A 16,748-nucleotide genomic window follows, 5' to 3' on the forward strand; every position below is an offset into this window, starting at 1 on the left:
ACTGCATAGTTGTGTGATGAATTCTGCAATATAGCTGGCTAAGGACATTGGGGAATATTGTTAATGAAGATACTATAAACCTTTCTATGTACAGGGCTTTAGGATAGTTTGTGTTCTGAGAAGGTGAAAATTATTGTGAAATATTCTACAAAGACTGAATTGAATAAGGATACATATATAATGTTCTGATTAGTTTTTGCAGCTAATTTGAGATATATTTTTTGTCAATGGCCTGCCACTGTAAGACCAAATTAATTCCTTATAGTACTCTTGTCACTTTTTACACTTTATATCAATGACTTATATGAGGGGAACAATGGCATGGTAGCTAAACTTGCAGATGACACAAAGATAGGTAGGAAAGTGTGTTGTGAAGAGGACATAAGGAGGTTGCAGACCGATATAGATAGGTTGAGTGAGCAGGCAAAAATCTGTCAGATGGAGCATAATGTAGGAAAATGTGAAGTTGTTCACTTTGGCAGGAAGAATAAAAAAGTAGTGTATTACTTAAATAGAGAACGATTGCAGAATTCTGATGTGCAGAGGGATCCAGGTGTTCTGGTGCATGAGTCACAAAAGTTTAATATGCAGGTGCAGCAAGTAATAAAGAAGGCTAATGGAATGCTATCCTTTATTACGAGAGGAAATGAAAATAAAAGTAAGGATGTTATGCTTCAGTTAAAACGGGCATTGATGAGACCACATCTTGAATACTGTGTGCAGTTTTGGTCTCCTTAATTAAGGAAGGATGTAAATGTGTTGGAGGCGGTTCAGAGGAGGTTTACTAGATTACTACCTGGAATGAGTGGGTTGTCTTAAGAGGAAAGGTTCACTGGAGTTTAGAAGAGTGAGGGGAGACTTGATTGAAGTATATAAGATGCTGAACGGTCTTTACAAGGTGGATGTGGAAAGGATGTTTCCTCTTGTGGGTAAGTCCAGAACTAAGGGGCGCTGTTTTAAAATTAAGGGTTGCCCTTTTAGGACAGAGATGAGGAGAATTTTTTTTCTCTCAGAGGGCTGTGCGACTTTGGAACTCTCTGCCTCAGAAGGTGGTGGAGGCAGGGTCATTGAATATTTTTAAGGTGGAGGTAGATAGATTCTTGTTAGACAAGGGAATCAGAGGTTACCAGCGGTAGATGGGAGTGTGGAATTCGGAACACAAACAGATCAACCATGATCTTATTGATTGGCGGAGCAGGCTCAAGGGGCCAAATGGCCTACTTGTGCTCCTAATTCATATGTTTGTATGTTAAGTGATACTGATATATTCAATAGATGTGGCCCTCTTTCCCATAAGGCACATTTACAATAAGATGCAATGAGAACCATATCTTAGCAGGCTATCAGCATATAAAGACAATGTACAGGAAAAGACCAACTAGTCCATTAAGCCTGTCCCATACCATCATGCTGGAGTGTAATCTCCACCCTTCCACTCCACCCCCCCCACCAGCTCCTCTCATCCCCACCCCACCCCTCGGGCTACTATTCAATCTTCTGGGAGAGGCAAAAAAACAGAGAAAAAACATATGTTGGAAATTTCTCTCTGACTCCCAATGGCAGCGAAACAAGTCCCAGGAGACCAAAATGACTTGGAGACACAATTACCCAGTAGCCACATTTGGAACTCGCCCAGCTCTTTCTTGAATGGTTACAGTCAATCTAAATTCGTTTAACAAACCATCAACTTGTTCAGAAGATCAATGACACTCTGTGAAAAGAAAAAACATCCTGATGTCTAACCTAATTCAATACTTATGTAATTTATACATATCTTGCTTGTTTCACCCTAACCTATCTAACTCAGGTAGCATATTCACACAAACCAAATCTAATCTTTTTAGTTATTTTAAATCTCCTTGAAGTCTATGCTTTTCTAGAGCACAAGGCTACAACTTATAATCTTACAGTGATAACTAAGAGCCTTTAGACTAATTATCAATCTAGTGCCTCTCCTCTTTCTCAGGGTCTCAAAATCACCCACTATGTGAGGAAACCAAAATTTGGCACAGTGTTCTCAAGGGGAAATCAGCCCAAGTTAACTGAATCAAAAGGCTGATGGTATAGAAATGTGAATGTCCCAAGTTCAAAATCCGTGGATTAGGTTGGAATATATTAAAATGGACTAGTAAATGGTTGGTTGTACGCAATAATGAGTAATAGTACATGTGCAAGCATTTGGTTGGCTGCCAGTTATCAATAGAGTACCACAGAGCTCAATTATTGAGTTGTGAATATTTATAATTTTTATAAATGATTTAGAGGAAGGAATCGTGGCTCAAGTATCCAGATTTTCAGATGATACTATTACGACCAGGTGAGAAAGGTGTCTTGGAGTCCCTCTCAGCCTTCACTTGGTCTTACTATAACAGGGTTTTATTTTTAAGCACACAGTGTTCACAGCTTTTCAATTACAAGGCAAAGAAACCAGCACAAACAGGTTTTCTTAGGTTTAAAGACGAAAAATTGAAACTTATTAAACTTGAACTTAAACTCTAATTTGGTTGGCACCTACGGGTACATGGCACACCCATTCTAGCATGCATACGTGATACACACATGCAAATAGAGACAGAAAAGAGCAGAAGAAAAATAAAGTGGAAAAGTTTGAGGCCATATCTGAAGAGTTAATGTTACGGTTCATCGAAGTCACTGTAGAGTCCTTGATTGTAGGGAGATCTTGTTTTTCGTTGCAGCCCAGAATTCTTCTTAAACCTTGATCGGTGTAGGGGACTTTTCTCTCTTGGGGCTCGTGTGTCTTCAATGGATTCAGAGGCTTGTGAGAAAGGGATGGGAACAGACAGGAAAGATCTTCTAAGTCCAGGAGCAAACAGTCTTTCTGTTCAAACTCTCTGTGGCTAATTCAAAAAACCCTGGAACAGCCAGTTAGTCCTGGATTGAATCACATTAGTAGTCTCTGGAATGCTCCTCTTACATACAATACCTGGTGATCAAGGTCCATTGTGGGTTGAATGTGTCAGGGAATAGTCCTTTGTCCTTCCAAGCACTGTCTGTTAATACGCAAATGTCTTTTCCAGCCATGGCTGATCTGTTTAACAAGTCATTTCCTCACTGCAGAAACAGTTTAAAATCAATGTTCATGACAAAATTAATGTGCCTCATTCTTGGCAGGTGGGGGCTTAGCATGACAATAACAAAGAAAGAAAGAAGAAAGAAAGACTTGCATTTATTTGGTGCCTCAGGGCATCCAAAAATGCTTTACAGCCAATTAAGTACTTTTGAAGTGTAATCACTGTTGTAATGCAGGAAACATGGCAGAATTTGAACACAGCAAGCTTCAAGAAAACAGCATTACAATAATGTTTGATTTTTAGGATAAATATTGGCCAGGACACTGGGGATAACCCCATGCTTTTCTTTGAAATAGTGTCATGGGCAGATGGAGCCTCGGTTTAATGTTTCATTCGAAAGGCGACAGTGCAGCACTCCCTCAGTACTGTGCAGAAATGTCATTCTAGATTCTTGTGCTGAATTCTCTGGAGTGGGACACAAATCCACTCAAACCAAATTGGGAGCAGTGGGAAATAATGCATATCAATGCACACAAATACAAAATAATCAGTGGGTGGAGAAATGACAGATGCAATTTAATGCAGGGCAATGTAACAACAAAGAACAGTACAGCACAGGAACAGGCCATTCGGCCCTCCAAGCAAGGTTGTGAGATTTGACAGATGGATGGTTGATAAGCATCACGTGCTGAATTGGAATGTACATGAGCAATTGGAATAGGAGAGAGATCTTGGATTTTGGTGGACAGGCAATTAAAACCATTAGAACAATGTTCTCAAGCTGTGAAAATAAAATCAGAATGTTGATATGTATAGCCAGAGGTGAAACATATAAACACAGGGAGTTCTTTTTGAAACAATATTTGGCCCCAGTGAGACTACAGGCTGAAATTTATACTCCTGCTGCCGAAATCGGTGGCGGGTGAAAACATGGATGTGCCGCAGGTTACCGAGCGGGGGATCACTTAAATAACCGGGGCGGTCCGCCCCCCAAATCACGTGAAGGGGGCGGCCGGCCAGCCCCGGCAATGACGTCAGCTGCCTGTGCGCTGGCACTGACATCATTTTTAAAAGTCTTTGAGCCCTACCGTTAAATGTAAAACTTCTAAGAAACAGTGAATCAAAAAAATTACATTCATTTTGCCCCTCTCTTAACCCCCATAACAATTAAATCAATTACTTGCTCTCTGTCCCCAAAAACACTTACCTTGTCTACCTGACCTTTCCCCTCCACCCCCTGCAAAGTGCATAAACTTTAACCTAAAACCCTTCCCACCATGCCCTCCACCAATGATGTTTCTTTCACCCTATTCCACCCCCCTCCTGCACTGAGAAAATTACCTCCTCCCCCCTCCCCATGAGTGTTCAGCTTTGTTTCCCCAGATGGGGATCTGAAGGCATGGGAATGCCAGCCAGCATCAGGAAGATCACAGCGGGATGGAAGGCAGTGATGTAAATATAATTAATTCATTAATTTTAATTATTTAAATATGTAAATGGGGTCCTGCTGCCAAGTGGCGGGGGGCCGACATGAGGCCTCATCAACACCAGCAATATCGGGCCAGGCCCTCTTGGCTTCGTGCTGCGTTGAGGCCATCTCGCGGAGGCATTTTCCAGTCCCCCCCGTCATGAACCCCAATGTCTGGGGTCTGTAAAATTCAGCTCTACATGTGGGGTACTCTGCAGTTTCGGTTTCCCTGTTACAAAAGGACATTAAGTTATTGGACGGCATAAAGAGAAGGGCTACATGTTTGATCTCAGAATGATGTACAAGGAAGCAGTCTGTACCTAAATGCAGCAAGACCTGGACAACATTCAGTCTTGAGCTGATAAGTGGCAAGTAACATTAATGGCACACAAGTGCTAGGCAATGACCATCTCCAACAAGAGAAAGTCTAACGACCTCCTTTTGACATTTAGCCACCGCAACCCCGCCCCCCCAGCCCTGCCACGACCCCTGCCATCAGGGGGAGCTGTAAAATCCAACCCAAAATCTGAGCTTGAAGACCATGGCTAAAATAGCTCTGAAAACAATCTTTCCTACAGTCAATAGCGAGAAAGCTCAAGAAAAATACTGGCTCAAACAATGAAAAAAGAAGAACTTACCTCAAGCTGTAGAAGACAGAGCACAGAATGACAGGCTGTAAATAAATTAGGTGTGTCATTGTGCCGACAGGTGAGGGATATTGCTTAAAAAAAGCTTTGAAGTCCTTCAAAAGATTTTTTTTCTTAAAGCTCTGTGTAGAAAAAAAACAGGGAAGTCCCAATTCCTTTCCCGAACTGATCGAGGTAGTGCCATTACAGGAGGTGTCCATTAGAAAAAATGCGGGAATACCGAGATCACTGCAGAGCCTTCCACGCAGGCAAAGTTAAAAAAACATTAAACCACTTGAGCGTGAATAAGAGCTTCTATTCATGAAGCCACAGTAAAAAAAAACTCATCAAGACACTGGAGCCTGAACAATATAAACAAACTCTAGACAAAAAAAAACATTGAACTGGCTTTTGGACAGTTGTGTAAACAGAACAGGCTTAAGTGCTGAAGCAAGATAAACACACAGCACTAGCAAACACCTGCACCTGTCAATCAAAGCAGCTAGTCTAAAGGACAGTTTTTTTTAAAGGGGAGACAGTACAGAGTCATCTAAAAACTCTGAAATCAAGTTTCAAGCAAAGGAACAGAAGGAAGATGAATACCTAATTTCCCAGTATGAACTGGAAGATCTTGGATAGCCTATCTGAGTTCCAACTGCTCAAACAAAGAATACAGTTATGCTTCACAAACCAAGTAATTGTAGAAACAGAAAAACAGGCTGTGAAGATACTGATAGCACTTTTAAATGAGGGATTTCACAGAATCAATACCTCAGGCCTATCTGAAGAGGACCAGAAAGATCCCACAAAGATAGGGAGAGTGCTAGAAGATCAGTTCTGATTACAAGTGAATTTTCAAATTTACCACCTGGAGCTGGTGTCTTGCAGGCAACAGCCACAGGAATTAATAGACCAGTACATCAGTAGAAGCTGTAGAAAGGGCAACAAATGTGGTTTTTTAGAAACTGAGCTGTTGGACCGAATAATGGAGCTCGCGATTGTATCGACACCCATTGAAGCATTTCAGAAAGACTCTTGGGGAAAAAGGAAGGTCACAGCCGGTATATGGCAGAACCCTTAGGAGTATTGACAGGCAGAGAGATCTGGGCGTACAGGTCCACAGGTCACTGAATGTGGCAACGCAGGTGGATAAGGTAGTCAAGAAGGCATACGGCATGCTTGCCTTCATCGGTCGGGGCACAGAGTATAAAAATTAGCAAGCCATGTTGCAGCTGTACAGAACCTTAGTTAGGCCACACTGAGAATATTGCGTGCAATTCTGGTCGCCACACTACCAGAAGGACGTGGAGGCTTTGGAGAGGGTACAGAGGAGGTTTACCAGGATGTTGCCAGGTCTGGAGGGCATTAGCTATGAGGAGAGGTTGGAAAAACTCGGATTGTTTTCACTGGAACGACGGAGGTGGAGGGGCGACATGATCGAGGTTTACAAAGTTATGAGCGGCATGGACAGAGTGGATAGTCAGAAGCTTTTTCCCAGGGTGGAAGAGTTAGTTACTAGGGGACATAGGTTTAAGGTGCAAGGGACAAAGTTTCGAGGGGATGTGCGAGGCAAGTTTTTTACACAGAGGGTGGTGAGTGCCTGGAACTTGCTGTCAGGGGAGGTGGTGGAAGCAGATATGATAGCGACGTTTAAGAGACATCTTGACAAATACATGAATAGGAAGGGAATAGAGGGATATGGGCCCCGGAAGTGCAGAAGGTGTTAGTTTAGGCAGGCATCAAGATCGGCGCAGGCTTGGAGGGCCGAATGGCCTGTTCCTGTGCTGTACTATTCTTCGTTCTTTGTTCTTTGAAGAAGAAGCAATTATTCACTGATGCCCATTGAGATTGACTTTGATCATTTAAAATCTTTGTTCGATCATAGAACGATACAGCACAGAAGGAGGCCATTGTGCCTTTGCTAGCTCTTTGGTAGAGCTATCCAATTAATCCCATTTCCCCACTCTTCACCCATAGCCCTGTATTTTTTTCCCTTCAAATACTGTCCAATTCTCTTTTGAATGTTCCTATTGTATCTGCTTCCACCATTCTTTGAGGCAGTGCATTTCAGATCACAACAACTTGCTGCGTAAAAAAAAAATTCCTCATGTCACCTCTGGTTCTTTTGCCAATCACTTTATATATATGTGTGCTCTGGTTCTCAAACCTTCTGCTACGGGAAAATTGTTTCTGCTCATTTACTCTATCAAAACCATTCGTTTTGAACACGTCTATCAAATCTCTTCTTAACCTTCTCTGCTCTAAGAAGTCAATGGAGATCAGGTGGAAAATGCTCCCCTTGTTGGAATCATACCTAGCACAAAGGAAGATGGTTGTGGTTGTTGGAGGTCAATTATCTCAGCTCCAGGACATCACGGCAGGAGTTCCTCAGGGTAGTGTCCTCGGCCCAACCATCTTCAGCTGCTTTATCAATGACCTTCCTTCAATCATAAGGTCAGAAGTGAGGATGTTCGCTGATGATTGCACAATGTTCAGCACCATTCGCGACTCCTCAGATGCTGAAGCAGTCCATGCAGCAAGACCTGTACAATATCAAGGCTTGGGCTAATAAGTGGCAAGTAACATTGACGCCAAATAAGTGCCAGGCAATGACCATCTCCAACAAGGGAAAATTTAACCATCTCCCCTTGACCTTCAATGGCATTACGATACCTGAATCCACCATTATCAACATCCTGGGGTTACCATTGACCAGAAACTGAACTGGAGTAGCCATATAAATACCGTGGCTTCAAGAGCAGGTCAGAGGCTAGGAATCCTGCAGCCAGTAATTCACCTCCTGACTCCCCACAGCCTGTCCACCATCTACAAGGCACAAGTCAGGAGTGTGATGGAATACTCTCCACTTGCCTGAATGGGTGCAGCTCCAACAACACTCAAGAAGCTCGACACCATCCAGAACAAAGCAGCCCGCTTGATTGGCACCCCATCCACAAACATTCGCTCCCTCCACCACCGAATCACAGTTGCAGCAGTGTGTACCATCTACAAGATGCACTGCAGCAACGCACCAAGGCTCCTTAGACAGCACCTTCTAAACCTGCGACCTCTACCAACTAGAAGGACAAGGGCAGCAAATGCATGGCAACACCACCACCTGCAGGTTCCCCTCCAAGTCTCACACCATCCTGACTTGGAACTATATCACCATTCCTTCACTGTCGCTGGGTCAAAATTCTGAAACTCCTTTCCTAACAGCACCATGGATGCAGTGGTTCAAGAAGGCAGCTCACCTCCACCTTCTGAAGGGCAATTAGGCATCAGCAATAAATGCTGGGATAGCCAGCAATGCCCACATCCCATGAACAAATAAAAAAAAAACATTCTAGTAAACGTCTTCTGCCCCCTTTCCAAGGCCTTGACACCTTTCTAAATGTTAGTACCCAGAACTGGACACTACTTCCAATTTAGGCCTAACCGTTATTTGTACAGGTTTAGCACAAATTCTTTGCTTCTGTATTCGCTGTATTTCTAAGCCAATCATCCCATATGCTTTTTTTTAACAGCCTTCTCAACTTGTCATGCGACCTTCAAAGATATGTGTACATACACTCCTCGGTCTCTCTGCTCCTACACCCCCTTTAAAATTGTACCATTTAGTTCAGATTTTCCTTCCAAAATGTATCTCTTCACATTTCACTGCATGAAATTTCATCTGCAATGCATCTAGCCATTTCAGCAATCTGTTCATGTCCTCCATGTATATTTATTCATCCATGTATATTTTTCTATTTTTTATTATTTTATTTTATTTTTATTTTTTAACCATGTGCCTGTTTTTTCATGTCCACAGAGTTTCTCATTACTCTGCCATTAACACTGTCTCTGGACTAATGCTTTGTCTTTCACCACAAGCATTAATCCGCTTTTTGCTTTTGTCCCGTGACAGCTTTGTTATTTAATCTCTCCTACTCTCTGCCCTATCACACACCTTCCCTTTTGTTCTCTTCCCTACCAAACTGCCACCCCCCCTCCCCCCCACTTCACTTGCTTAAAACCTAATTCTTTTCTAACCGTTGCAAGTTCTGATGAAAGGTCACAGACCTGAAAAGTTAACTCTGCTTCTCTCTCCACAGATGCTGCCTGACTTGCTGAGTATTTCGAGTACTTTCTGTTTTTATGTCCATATCCTCTTGCAGTCTGTTACTATGTTCCTCATGGTTTATTACATATACAAGTTTCTTATCATCTGTAAACTTTGAAATTATGCCATACATACCCAAGTCCAGGTTATTAATAGAGCAGTGGCCTGACTATTGACCACTCGGCATAAATCTTTGCTTTCAGTTCCTTAGGCAACTTTGTATTCAGGTTGCTGTCCTTTTAATCCTATGGGCATTAATTTTGTGAACAAGTCTATTACATGGTACTTTGCCAAATACCTGTAGAAAGTCCATATATGCAACATCAGCCACACTGCCCTTATCGACCCCCTTTGTTACTTCATCAGAGAACTCTATCAGGTTAGTCAAACACGATTTGCCTTTAACAAATCCGTGCTGATTTCCATTTATTAGCCCATACATTTCTAAATGCCAATTGGTTTTGTCCTTGATTGCTTCCTCTAAACATTTCAAGAAAGCGGCTCACCACCACGCTCTCAAGGGCCATTGGGGTTGGCATCCTTCCATCTACAAAAGATGATGGACACGCAGCAAACAAACCATTTAGGTGGGGTGTCTTCTCTTGGTGCACTTTTGTTGATGGTTGTAAAGGCCAATCCTGTCACAAGTGCTGCACGTGAAGCTGCCAAGTGATGCTGTGAGTTGTTGTTTTTGTCATTGGCACCTGTTGCCAAGCTGCTGTAGCAACTGGTCATCATGGTAGTGCACAGCAATCCACAGGATGTGGCACCATTTCCCTCTTTTGCCAGCTAGTGACTCCCAGGTGTGATAGTCGACCTTTAGGGTCGACAAAGCAGCACAGTGGTGCAGTGGTTAGCACTGCAGCCTCACAGCTGCAGGGACCCGGGTTCGATTCTGGGTACTGCCTGTGTGGAGTTTGCAAGTTCTCCCTGTGTCTGCGTGGGTTTTCTCCGGGTGCTCCGGTTTCCTCCCACAAGCCAAAGACTTGCAGGTTGGTAGGTAAATTGGCCATTATAAATTGTCACTAGTATAGTGGTAGGGAAATATAGGGACAGGTGGGGATGTTTGGTAGGAATATGGGATTAGTGTAGGATTAGTATAAATGGGTGGTTGATGGTCGGCACAGACTTGGTGGGCCGAAGGGCCTGTTTCAGTGCTGTATCTCTAATCTAATCTAATCTAATCATGTCACGCTTGCAAGCATCCTTGAAGCGGAGCTTTGGGCGTCCCACTGGTCATCTGGCCCCCGCTACCTCACCATACAGAAGGTCCTTGGGTATGCGACCGTCTTCCATTCTGCGGACATGTCCGATCCACCGAAGCTACCTCTGTTTGGTTAGTGCCAACACACTTGGGAGCTCTTCCTTTGAGAGGACTGGAACATTTGTGATTTTTTCTGACCAGGACATAATGCCCCGCAGACAGCGAAGTTGGAAATTATTGAGCTTCTTTTGCTGGTAGCTGTAAGTCGCTCATGTTTTGCAGCCATACAGCAAGATGCTGAGAACATAGGTCTTATAAACCATCAGCTTGGTCCTAAGGGTCAGCTTGGTGCTATCCCATACGCATTTCGTAAGTCGGCCAAAGGTGGTAGCTACTTTCCCTATGCGTGATTCGAGCTCTGCATCAAGGGACAGATTGTCTATCACCATGGACCCAAGGTAGCGGAATTTGCTAACCACTTCCAGTCGGGTGTGTCATGAAGGCCCCCACCTGCCAAGAATGAGGCACACATTATTTTGCCACATGAACATTAAAACTTAAAATTGTGGCTGGGAAGAAAAGAGGGCCTATCACAAGGAATTGCCAGGCCCCATATACAAGGAAGATTGGAAGATGGTGGCCAGAGCCTCAACAATCTCCAATCTTACTTCCCCTTATAACCTATGGTACACCCCATCGGGACTGGGTGACTTTTCTACTTTGAAGACTCCCAACTACCTCCTCTTTATTTTCATCATATACAATATCACCAATGCCTGCTACAATTTACTGCTACATTTGCAGCACCCTCTTCTCTAGTGAAGGCAGATGAAAGTTTAATTTAGTATTTTGGCCATGCCCTCTGCCTCCACAATAAGATCTCCTTTTTGATAGCTAATTGGTTCCACCCTTCCTTTAACTTCCCTTTTACTATCAATATGTTTTTATAAGTCTCTTCAGTTCCCCTTTAAGTAAGCCACTAATATATTCTAAACCAAATGCAAAATACTGCAGATGTTGGCAATCTGAAATAAGAACAGAAAATGCTGGAAATATTCAGATGGTCAGGCAGCATCTATGGAATGATAAACAGATTAAACATTTCAGGGTGATAACATTTCATCAGGAGCTATTCCCATTCACTCTATTTGCCCCTTAATGCCCCCTTTTTTAGATTCCTTAATATATTTTTTAGATATTGTAATCCATCTTTCAGAATTAATTTTTTCCCCAATTAAATTAAAATGTCAACAAAATATTTTTTGTCCGGAAAAGTACATAAAAACATAAGAAATAGGAGCAGGTGTAGGCCAAATGGCCCATTGAGCCTGTTCTGCCATTCAATAAGATCATGGCTGAACTTTATATCTACTCCAATTTCCTGTCTGATCCCTATATCCCTTGGGTCCCTTAGTGCCCAAAAATCTATTGATTTCAGTCTTGAATGCACTTATCGAGTGAGCATCCACAACAGAATTCCAAAGATCATCCACAACTCATCGAGAGAAGAAATTTCTTCTCATCTCAGTCAGAAATGTTCGATCCCTTTTCCTGAGTCTATGACCCCCTAGTTCTAGACTCTCCGGCCAGGGGACACAGACTCTCAGCATCTACCTTGTCAAGATATAGATTGCAAATAGCTGATACTTATGGTACTCGACTAGTTACACCCTGCCGTCACAAAAGTGGCCCATTTTTTCGTACTCTTTTTCTTCTGTCCATTAACCAATCCTCTATTCATGCTAATATGGTACTGCCAATCCCATGTGCTCTAATCTTATGTAAAAACCTCTTGTGTGACATCTTATTGAATGCCTGCTGAAAATCCAATACACTACATCCATTGATCCCTTCTTATCTACCCTGCTAGTTATATCCTCAAAAATTCTAATTGATTTGAAAAACACAATTTCCCTTTCATAAAACCATGTTGATTCTGCCTAATCATATTGTAATTTTCCAAATGTCCTGTTACCACATCCTTACTAATAGATTATAGGATCATAAGGACTAGGTTGGCTTTGGAAAAGGACAATGAGCAATCCAGAGTAAAAACAATTAATTGAGGGAGGACCAACTTTAAATGGAGTGAAAATGGATCTGACCCAGATAAACAGGAATCAAAGATTAGTAGGCAAAACTTTAACAAACCAATGGGCTGCCTTTAAAGAGGAGATAGTTCAGATACAGTCAAGGTACAATCCCACAAGGGGGAAAGGGAGGGCAAACAAATTTGGAACTCCTTGGATGATGAAAGAGATAGAGAGTAAGATAAAGCAGAAAAAGGATGCACATGACAGATATCAGGTGGATAATACAATTGAGAACCAGGCTGAATAGAAAAGGTTCAGAGGGGAAGTGAAAAAACAAATAAGAGAAGCAAAGAGAGAGTGTGAGAAGAGACTGGCAGCGAACATAAAAGGGAATCCAAACCTCTATAGGCATATGAATAGTAAAAGGGTGGTAAAAGGCGGAGTGGGGGCTATTAGGGACATAAAAGGGGATTTACACATAGGGGCAAGGGTCATTGCTAAGGTACTAAATGAATATTTTGGATCTGTCTTCACAAAGGATGAAGATGCTGCCAAAATCATAGTGATTATTGGGGAGGCGGTGGCGTAGTGGTAATGTCAGTGCACTAATAATCCAGAAGCCCAGGCTAGTGCTCAGGGGACATGCGTTTGAATCCCACCATGGCAAATGGTGAAATTTGAATTCAATTAATAAATCTGTAATTAAAAAATTCTATTGGTGACCATGAAACCATTGTCAATTGTTGCAAAAACCCTTCTGGTTCACTTGTGGTTTCCTTACCTGGTCTGGCCTACATGTGACTCCAGATCCACAGAAATGTGGTTGACTCTTAAATGCCCTCTGAAATGGCCTAGCAAGCCACTCAGTTCAAGGGCAATTCAGGATGGGCAATAAATGCCAAAAAAGGGTGCAAGGATAAGCCCAGCAACTACAGGTCACTCATTTAACCTCAGTGGCGGGAAAGCTTTTAGAAACGAGAATTTGCGACAAAATTAACAGTCACTTGGACAAATGTGGATTAATTAAGGAAAGCCAGCATGGATTTGTTAAGGGCGAAACATTTTTTACTAACTTGCTTAAGTTTTTTGATGAGGTAACGGAGAGGGTTGGTGAGGGAAATACGGTTGATGTGGTATAATGGACTTCCAAAAGGCATTTGATAAATTGCCACTTAACAGTCTTGCCAGCAAAGTTAGAGCCGATAGAATAAAAGGGATATATATCCGCATGGATACAAAATTGGCAGAGGTGACAGGAAACAGATAGTAGTGGAGAACGTGTGTTTTTTGGAATGGAGGAAGGTGGAGTTCTCTAACGGTCGGTGTTCGGACCCCTGCTTTTATTGATATATATTAATGACCTAGACTTGGGTGCACAGTGCAGAATTTCAAAATCGATGGATGACATAAAACTTGGAAGTATTGTCGACAGTGAGGAGGATAGTGATAAACTTCAAGAGGACATAGACAGGCTGGTGATGTGCGGTGATTCATTTTGGTAGGAAAAATGAGGAGAGGAAATATAAAATAAAGGGTACAATTCGAAAGGGGTGCTGGAGTAGAGGAACCTGGAGGTATATGTGTACATATCATTGAAGGCGGCAGGGCAGGTTGAGAAAGCGGTTAATAAAGCATGCGGGATCCTGGGCTTCATAAATAGGGGGATTGAGTACAAAAGCAAGGAGATTATGATAAACCTGTGTAAAACAGTGGTTCAGCCTCAATGGGAGGATTGTGTGCAGTTCTGGCACCACACTTCCGGAAGGAGGTGAAAGCATTAGAAAGGGTGCAGAAAAGATTCACAAGAATGGTTCCAGGGATGAGGCACTACAGTTACAGCAAAGCTGGGGTTGTTCTCCTTGGAAAAGATTAAGAGGAGATTTGATAGAGGTGTTTAAAATCATGAGGGGTCTGGACAGAGTAGATAAGGAGAAACTGTTATTGTTGGCAGAAGGATCAAGAACCAGAGGACACCGATTTAAGATGATTGAAAGAAAAAGCAACAGCGACATGAGTAAAAACTTCTTTTTTGCAGCAATTAGTTAGGATTTAGAACTCACTACCTGAGACTGTGGTGGAGGCTGATTCAAACGAGGTCTTCAAAAGAGAATTGGATAATTATAAGAAAAGATTTGCAGGGCTACAGGGGAAAAGGTGGGGAAGTGGGACTAGGTGAGTTGTTCTTGCAGAGAGTCATCACAGACATGATGGGCCAAATGGCCTCCTTCTATTCTGTAACCATTTGATCATTCTATTTTCTTGACTACTGATGTCAGGCTAACTGGCCAAGAGTTCCATATTTTCTTGCTATCTCCTTTCTTGAATAGCAGGACTGCATTAGCTAAAAGTTCCAATGACCCTATTAATTTTATTTTGACTTTTGTTCCCTCTCTATGATAACAAAAAATTGTCATCTTTTTTAATTAGACTTTCTGCAGTGGGATTGCATGTATGTGAGATGGAGCACCATCATTTCAATGAGACCTCTGGAATCTGTGTTTGAATACATTCAAGAGAGTTGAAATGAACATTTTCTTCTCTGATTGCTGTTCAGTGTTTAAAGTGAAAAATCTCCAGTCCCCAGCACAAAACTGTACTTTAACACTGATTAAACAATGCCCTTCAGGAAGAATATGAGAATAAGAATAAGCCACTCACAAACAAGTTGCCCTCATCATTTTAGTCTATGTTAAAGGCCCAAATTGATCATTTTTCATCTGACTACCATCTTATCACTAAGAGTAGGTTTGTCCACTCTTTATTCAGAATCAGTTAATTCCTTTGTTTGAACATTCAGCCAAGCCCACATTCAGTGGGTTAGGTGGCTGTCCTATATAGCATTCTGTACCCTCTATTTCAAATGTTGGTTCTTCTCATAGCTAGCATAGAAAATCGGAAGTGATACACATTGAACTTAAGTAAAATACTTTGCTTGTTCTCAAAAGTGGAATAAAATTATGTAAACTACTTTGGAAGTGAATTCTGTTTGGTATTATTGTATGAAAGATAAAACAGCATTATTGATGGGGAAGTTAACTGTATGGTATGATAATGGTTATGTCCTCAGTTCTATGAGCATTTTTCTGATGGTATCTTCTCTTTTTTCCCTTTCAGTCCATCAATGTAATGCATTGTTTCCTATCTGAAGAGATGGGTGATAATGTCAGACATTTTGGTAATGCCATTCTTGATCCAGCTGTGATCATATGTGAGACTGACATGAGGAATCTTAACACCCCCACCCTCCATGGTGAGCAGGAGAGGGTCAGGGTGTGTTGGGGAGTGGGAAATTGTTAAAAATATGAAACCCCACCCCAATATGTCACAAATGTGCCCACTTCTGCTTTAACTGTGACAGGATTGGGGGCACCTCAGTAACAGATTCTGGAGAAGAGCTGGGAACAGTGATTTTAATATGTTAAGAAGATTGTGTTGCAAACATTTTGGCAGCCATTTAAATTTAATGACTGCTGAATGTATTTCCCAGGGCTCCTGAAAACCTGGGAGCTTAAGGGAGGTGGAAGCTGCCAGATCCAGCAGGTAAGTGCTTTTCCAACACTGCTTATTGGCCAGGAACAGCAGGAGCGCCTCCCCATGCCCCTCAAGCAAAGCTGCCGTGATCTGCCTCCCTGTGCTTGGCTGATCACACCCCCTCCTGTGATCTCTATCTTTCCCCCTCCCCACAATCTCCAGAACCTTTCCACGATCTCTCCCTCCCTTCCTCCCTCTTCGTGTTGTGCTCAGAATGCCCTGAACCTACACACTAACCTTCCCAGCCTGCTCTTCTTGATTTTCGAGGAGCGTTCCCAGTGATCCTGGGCTGCTGTCTTGTGCTACAGATTTCCCACCTGGCAGCCAGCCAGCCTCTCAATCTGTCCAACAGATGGGTAGGAAATGGGGCAAAGAAATTCTCATAAGATCCTGCTGTTAAATTTGGCAGGATTCCTGTATTCCCAACATTTCCATGTTTCCCGGAAACTGGCACACACCCTACCCACTCCCTTCCCACCTCCCCATAAATACAGGGGCTGAAGGGTCTGCCCTGCTGATTTCCATCTCACTCGGGGAGCACCAAACCTTTGCTCACCCCTGTTAACACAATCAAAGCAGGATGGTGTGAAGGGACTGTGAGCTGAATAGAACTCATTTGAAGAGAAAAACTAATCATATTGAAATTCTCTCCATGTGTATTTTTATAAGAATATTCTGGTCATGTTCAAATAAACTGGTGGATTCTCTTCAGAATATATTTCACATTGCATCTATCATTATTTGAACAT

The sequence above is a fragment of the Heterodontus francisci genome, chromosome 14 (assembly GCF_036365525.1).
Source record: "Heterodontus francisci isolate sHetFra1 chromosome 14, sHetFra1.hap1, whole genome shotgun sequence".
NCBI classification, from domain to species: Eukaryota; Metazoa; Chordata; class Chondrichthyes; order Heterodontiformes; family Heterodontidae; genus Heterodontus; species Heterodontus francisci.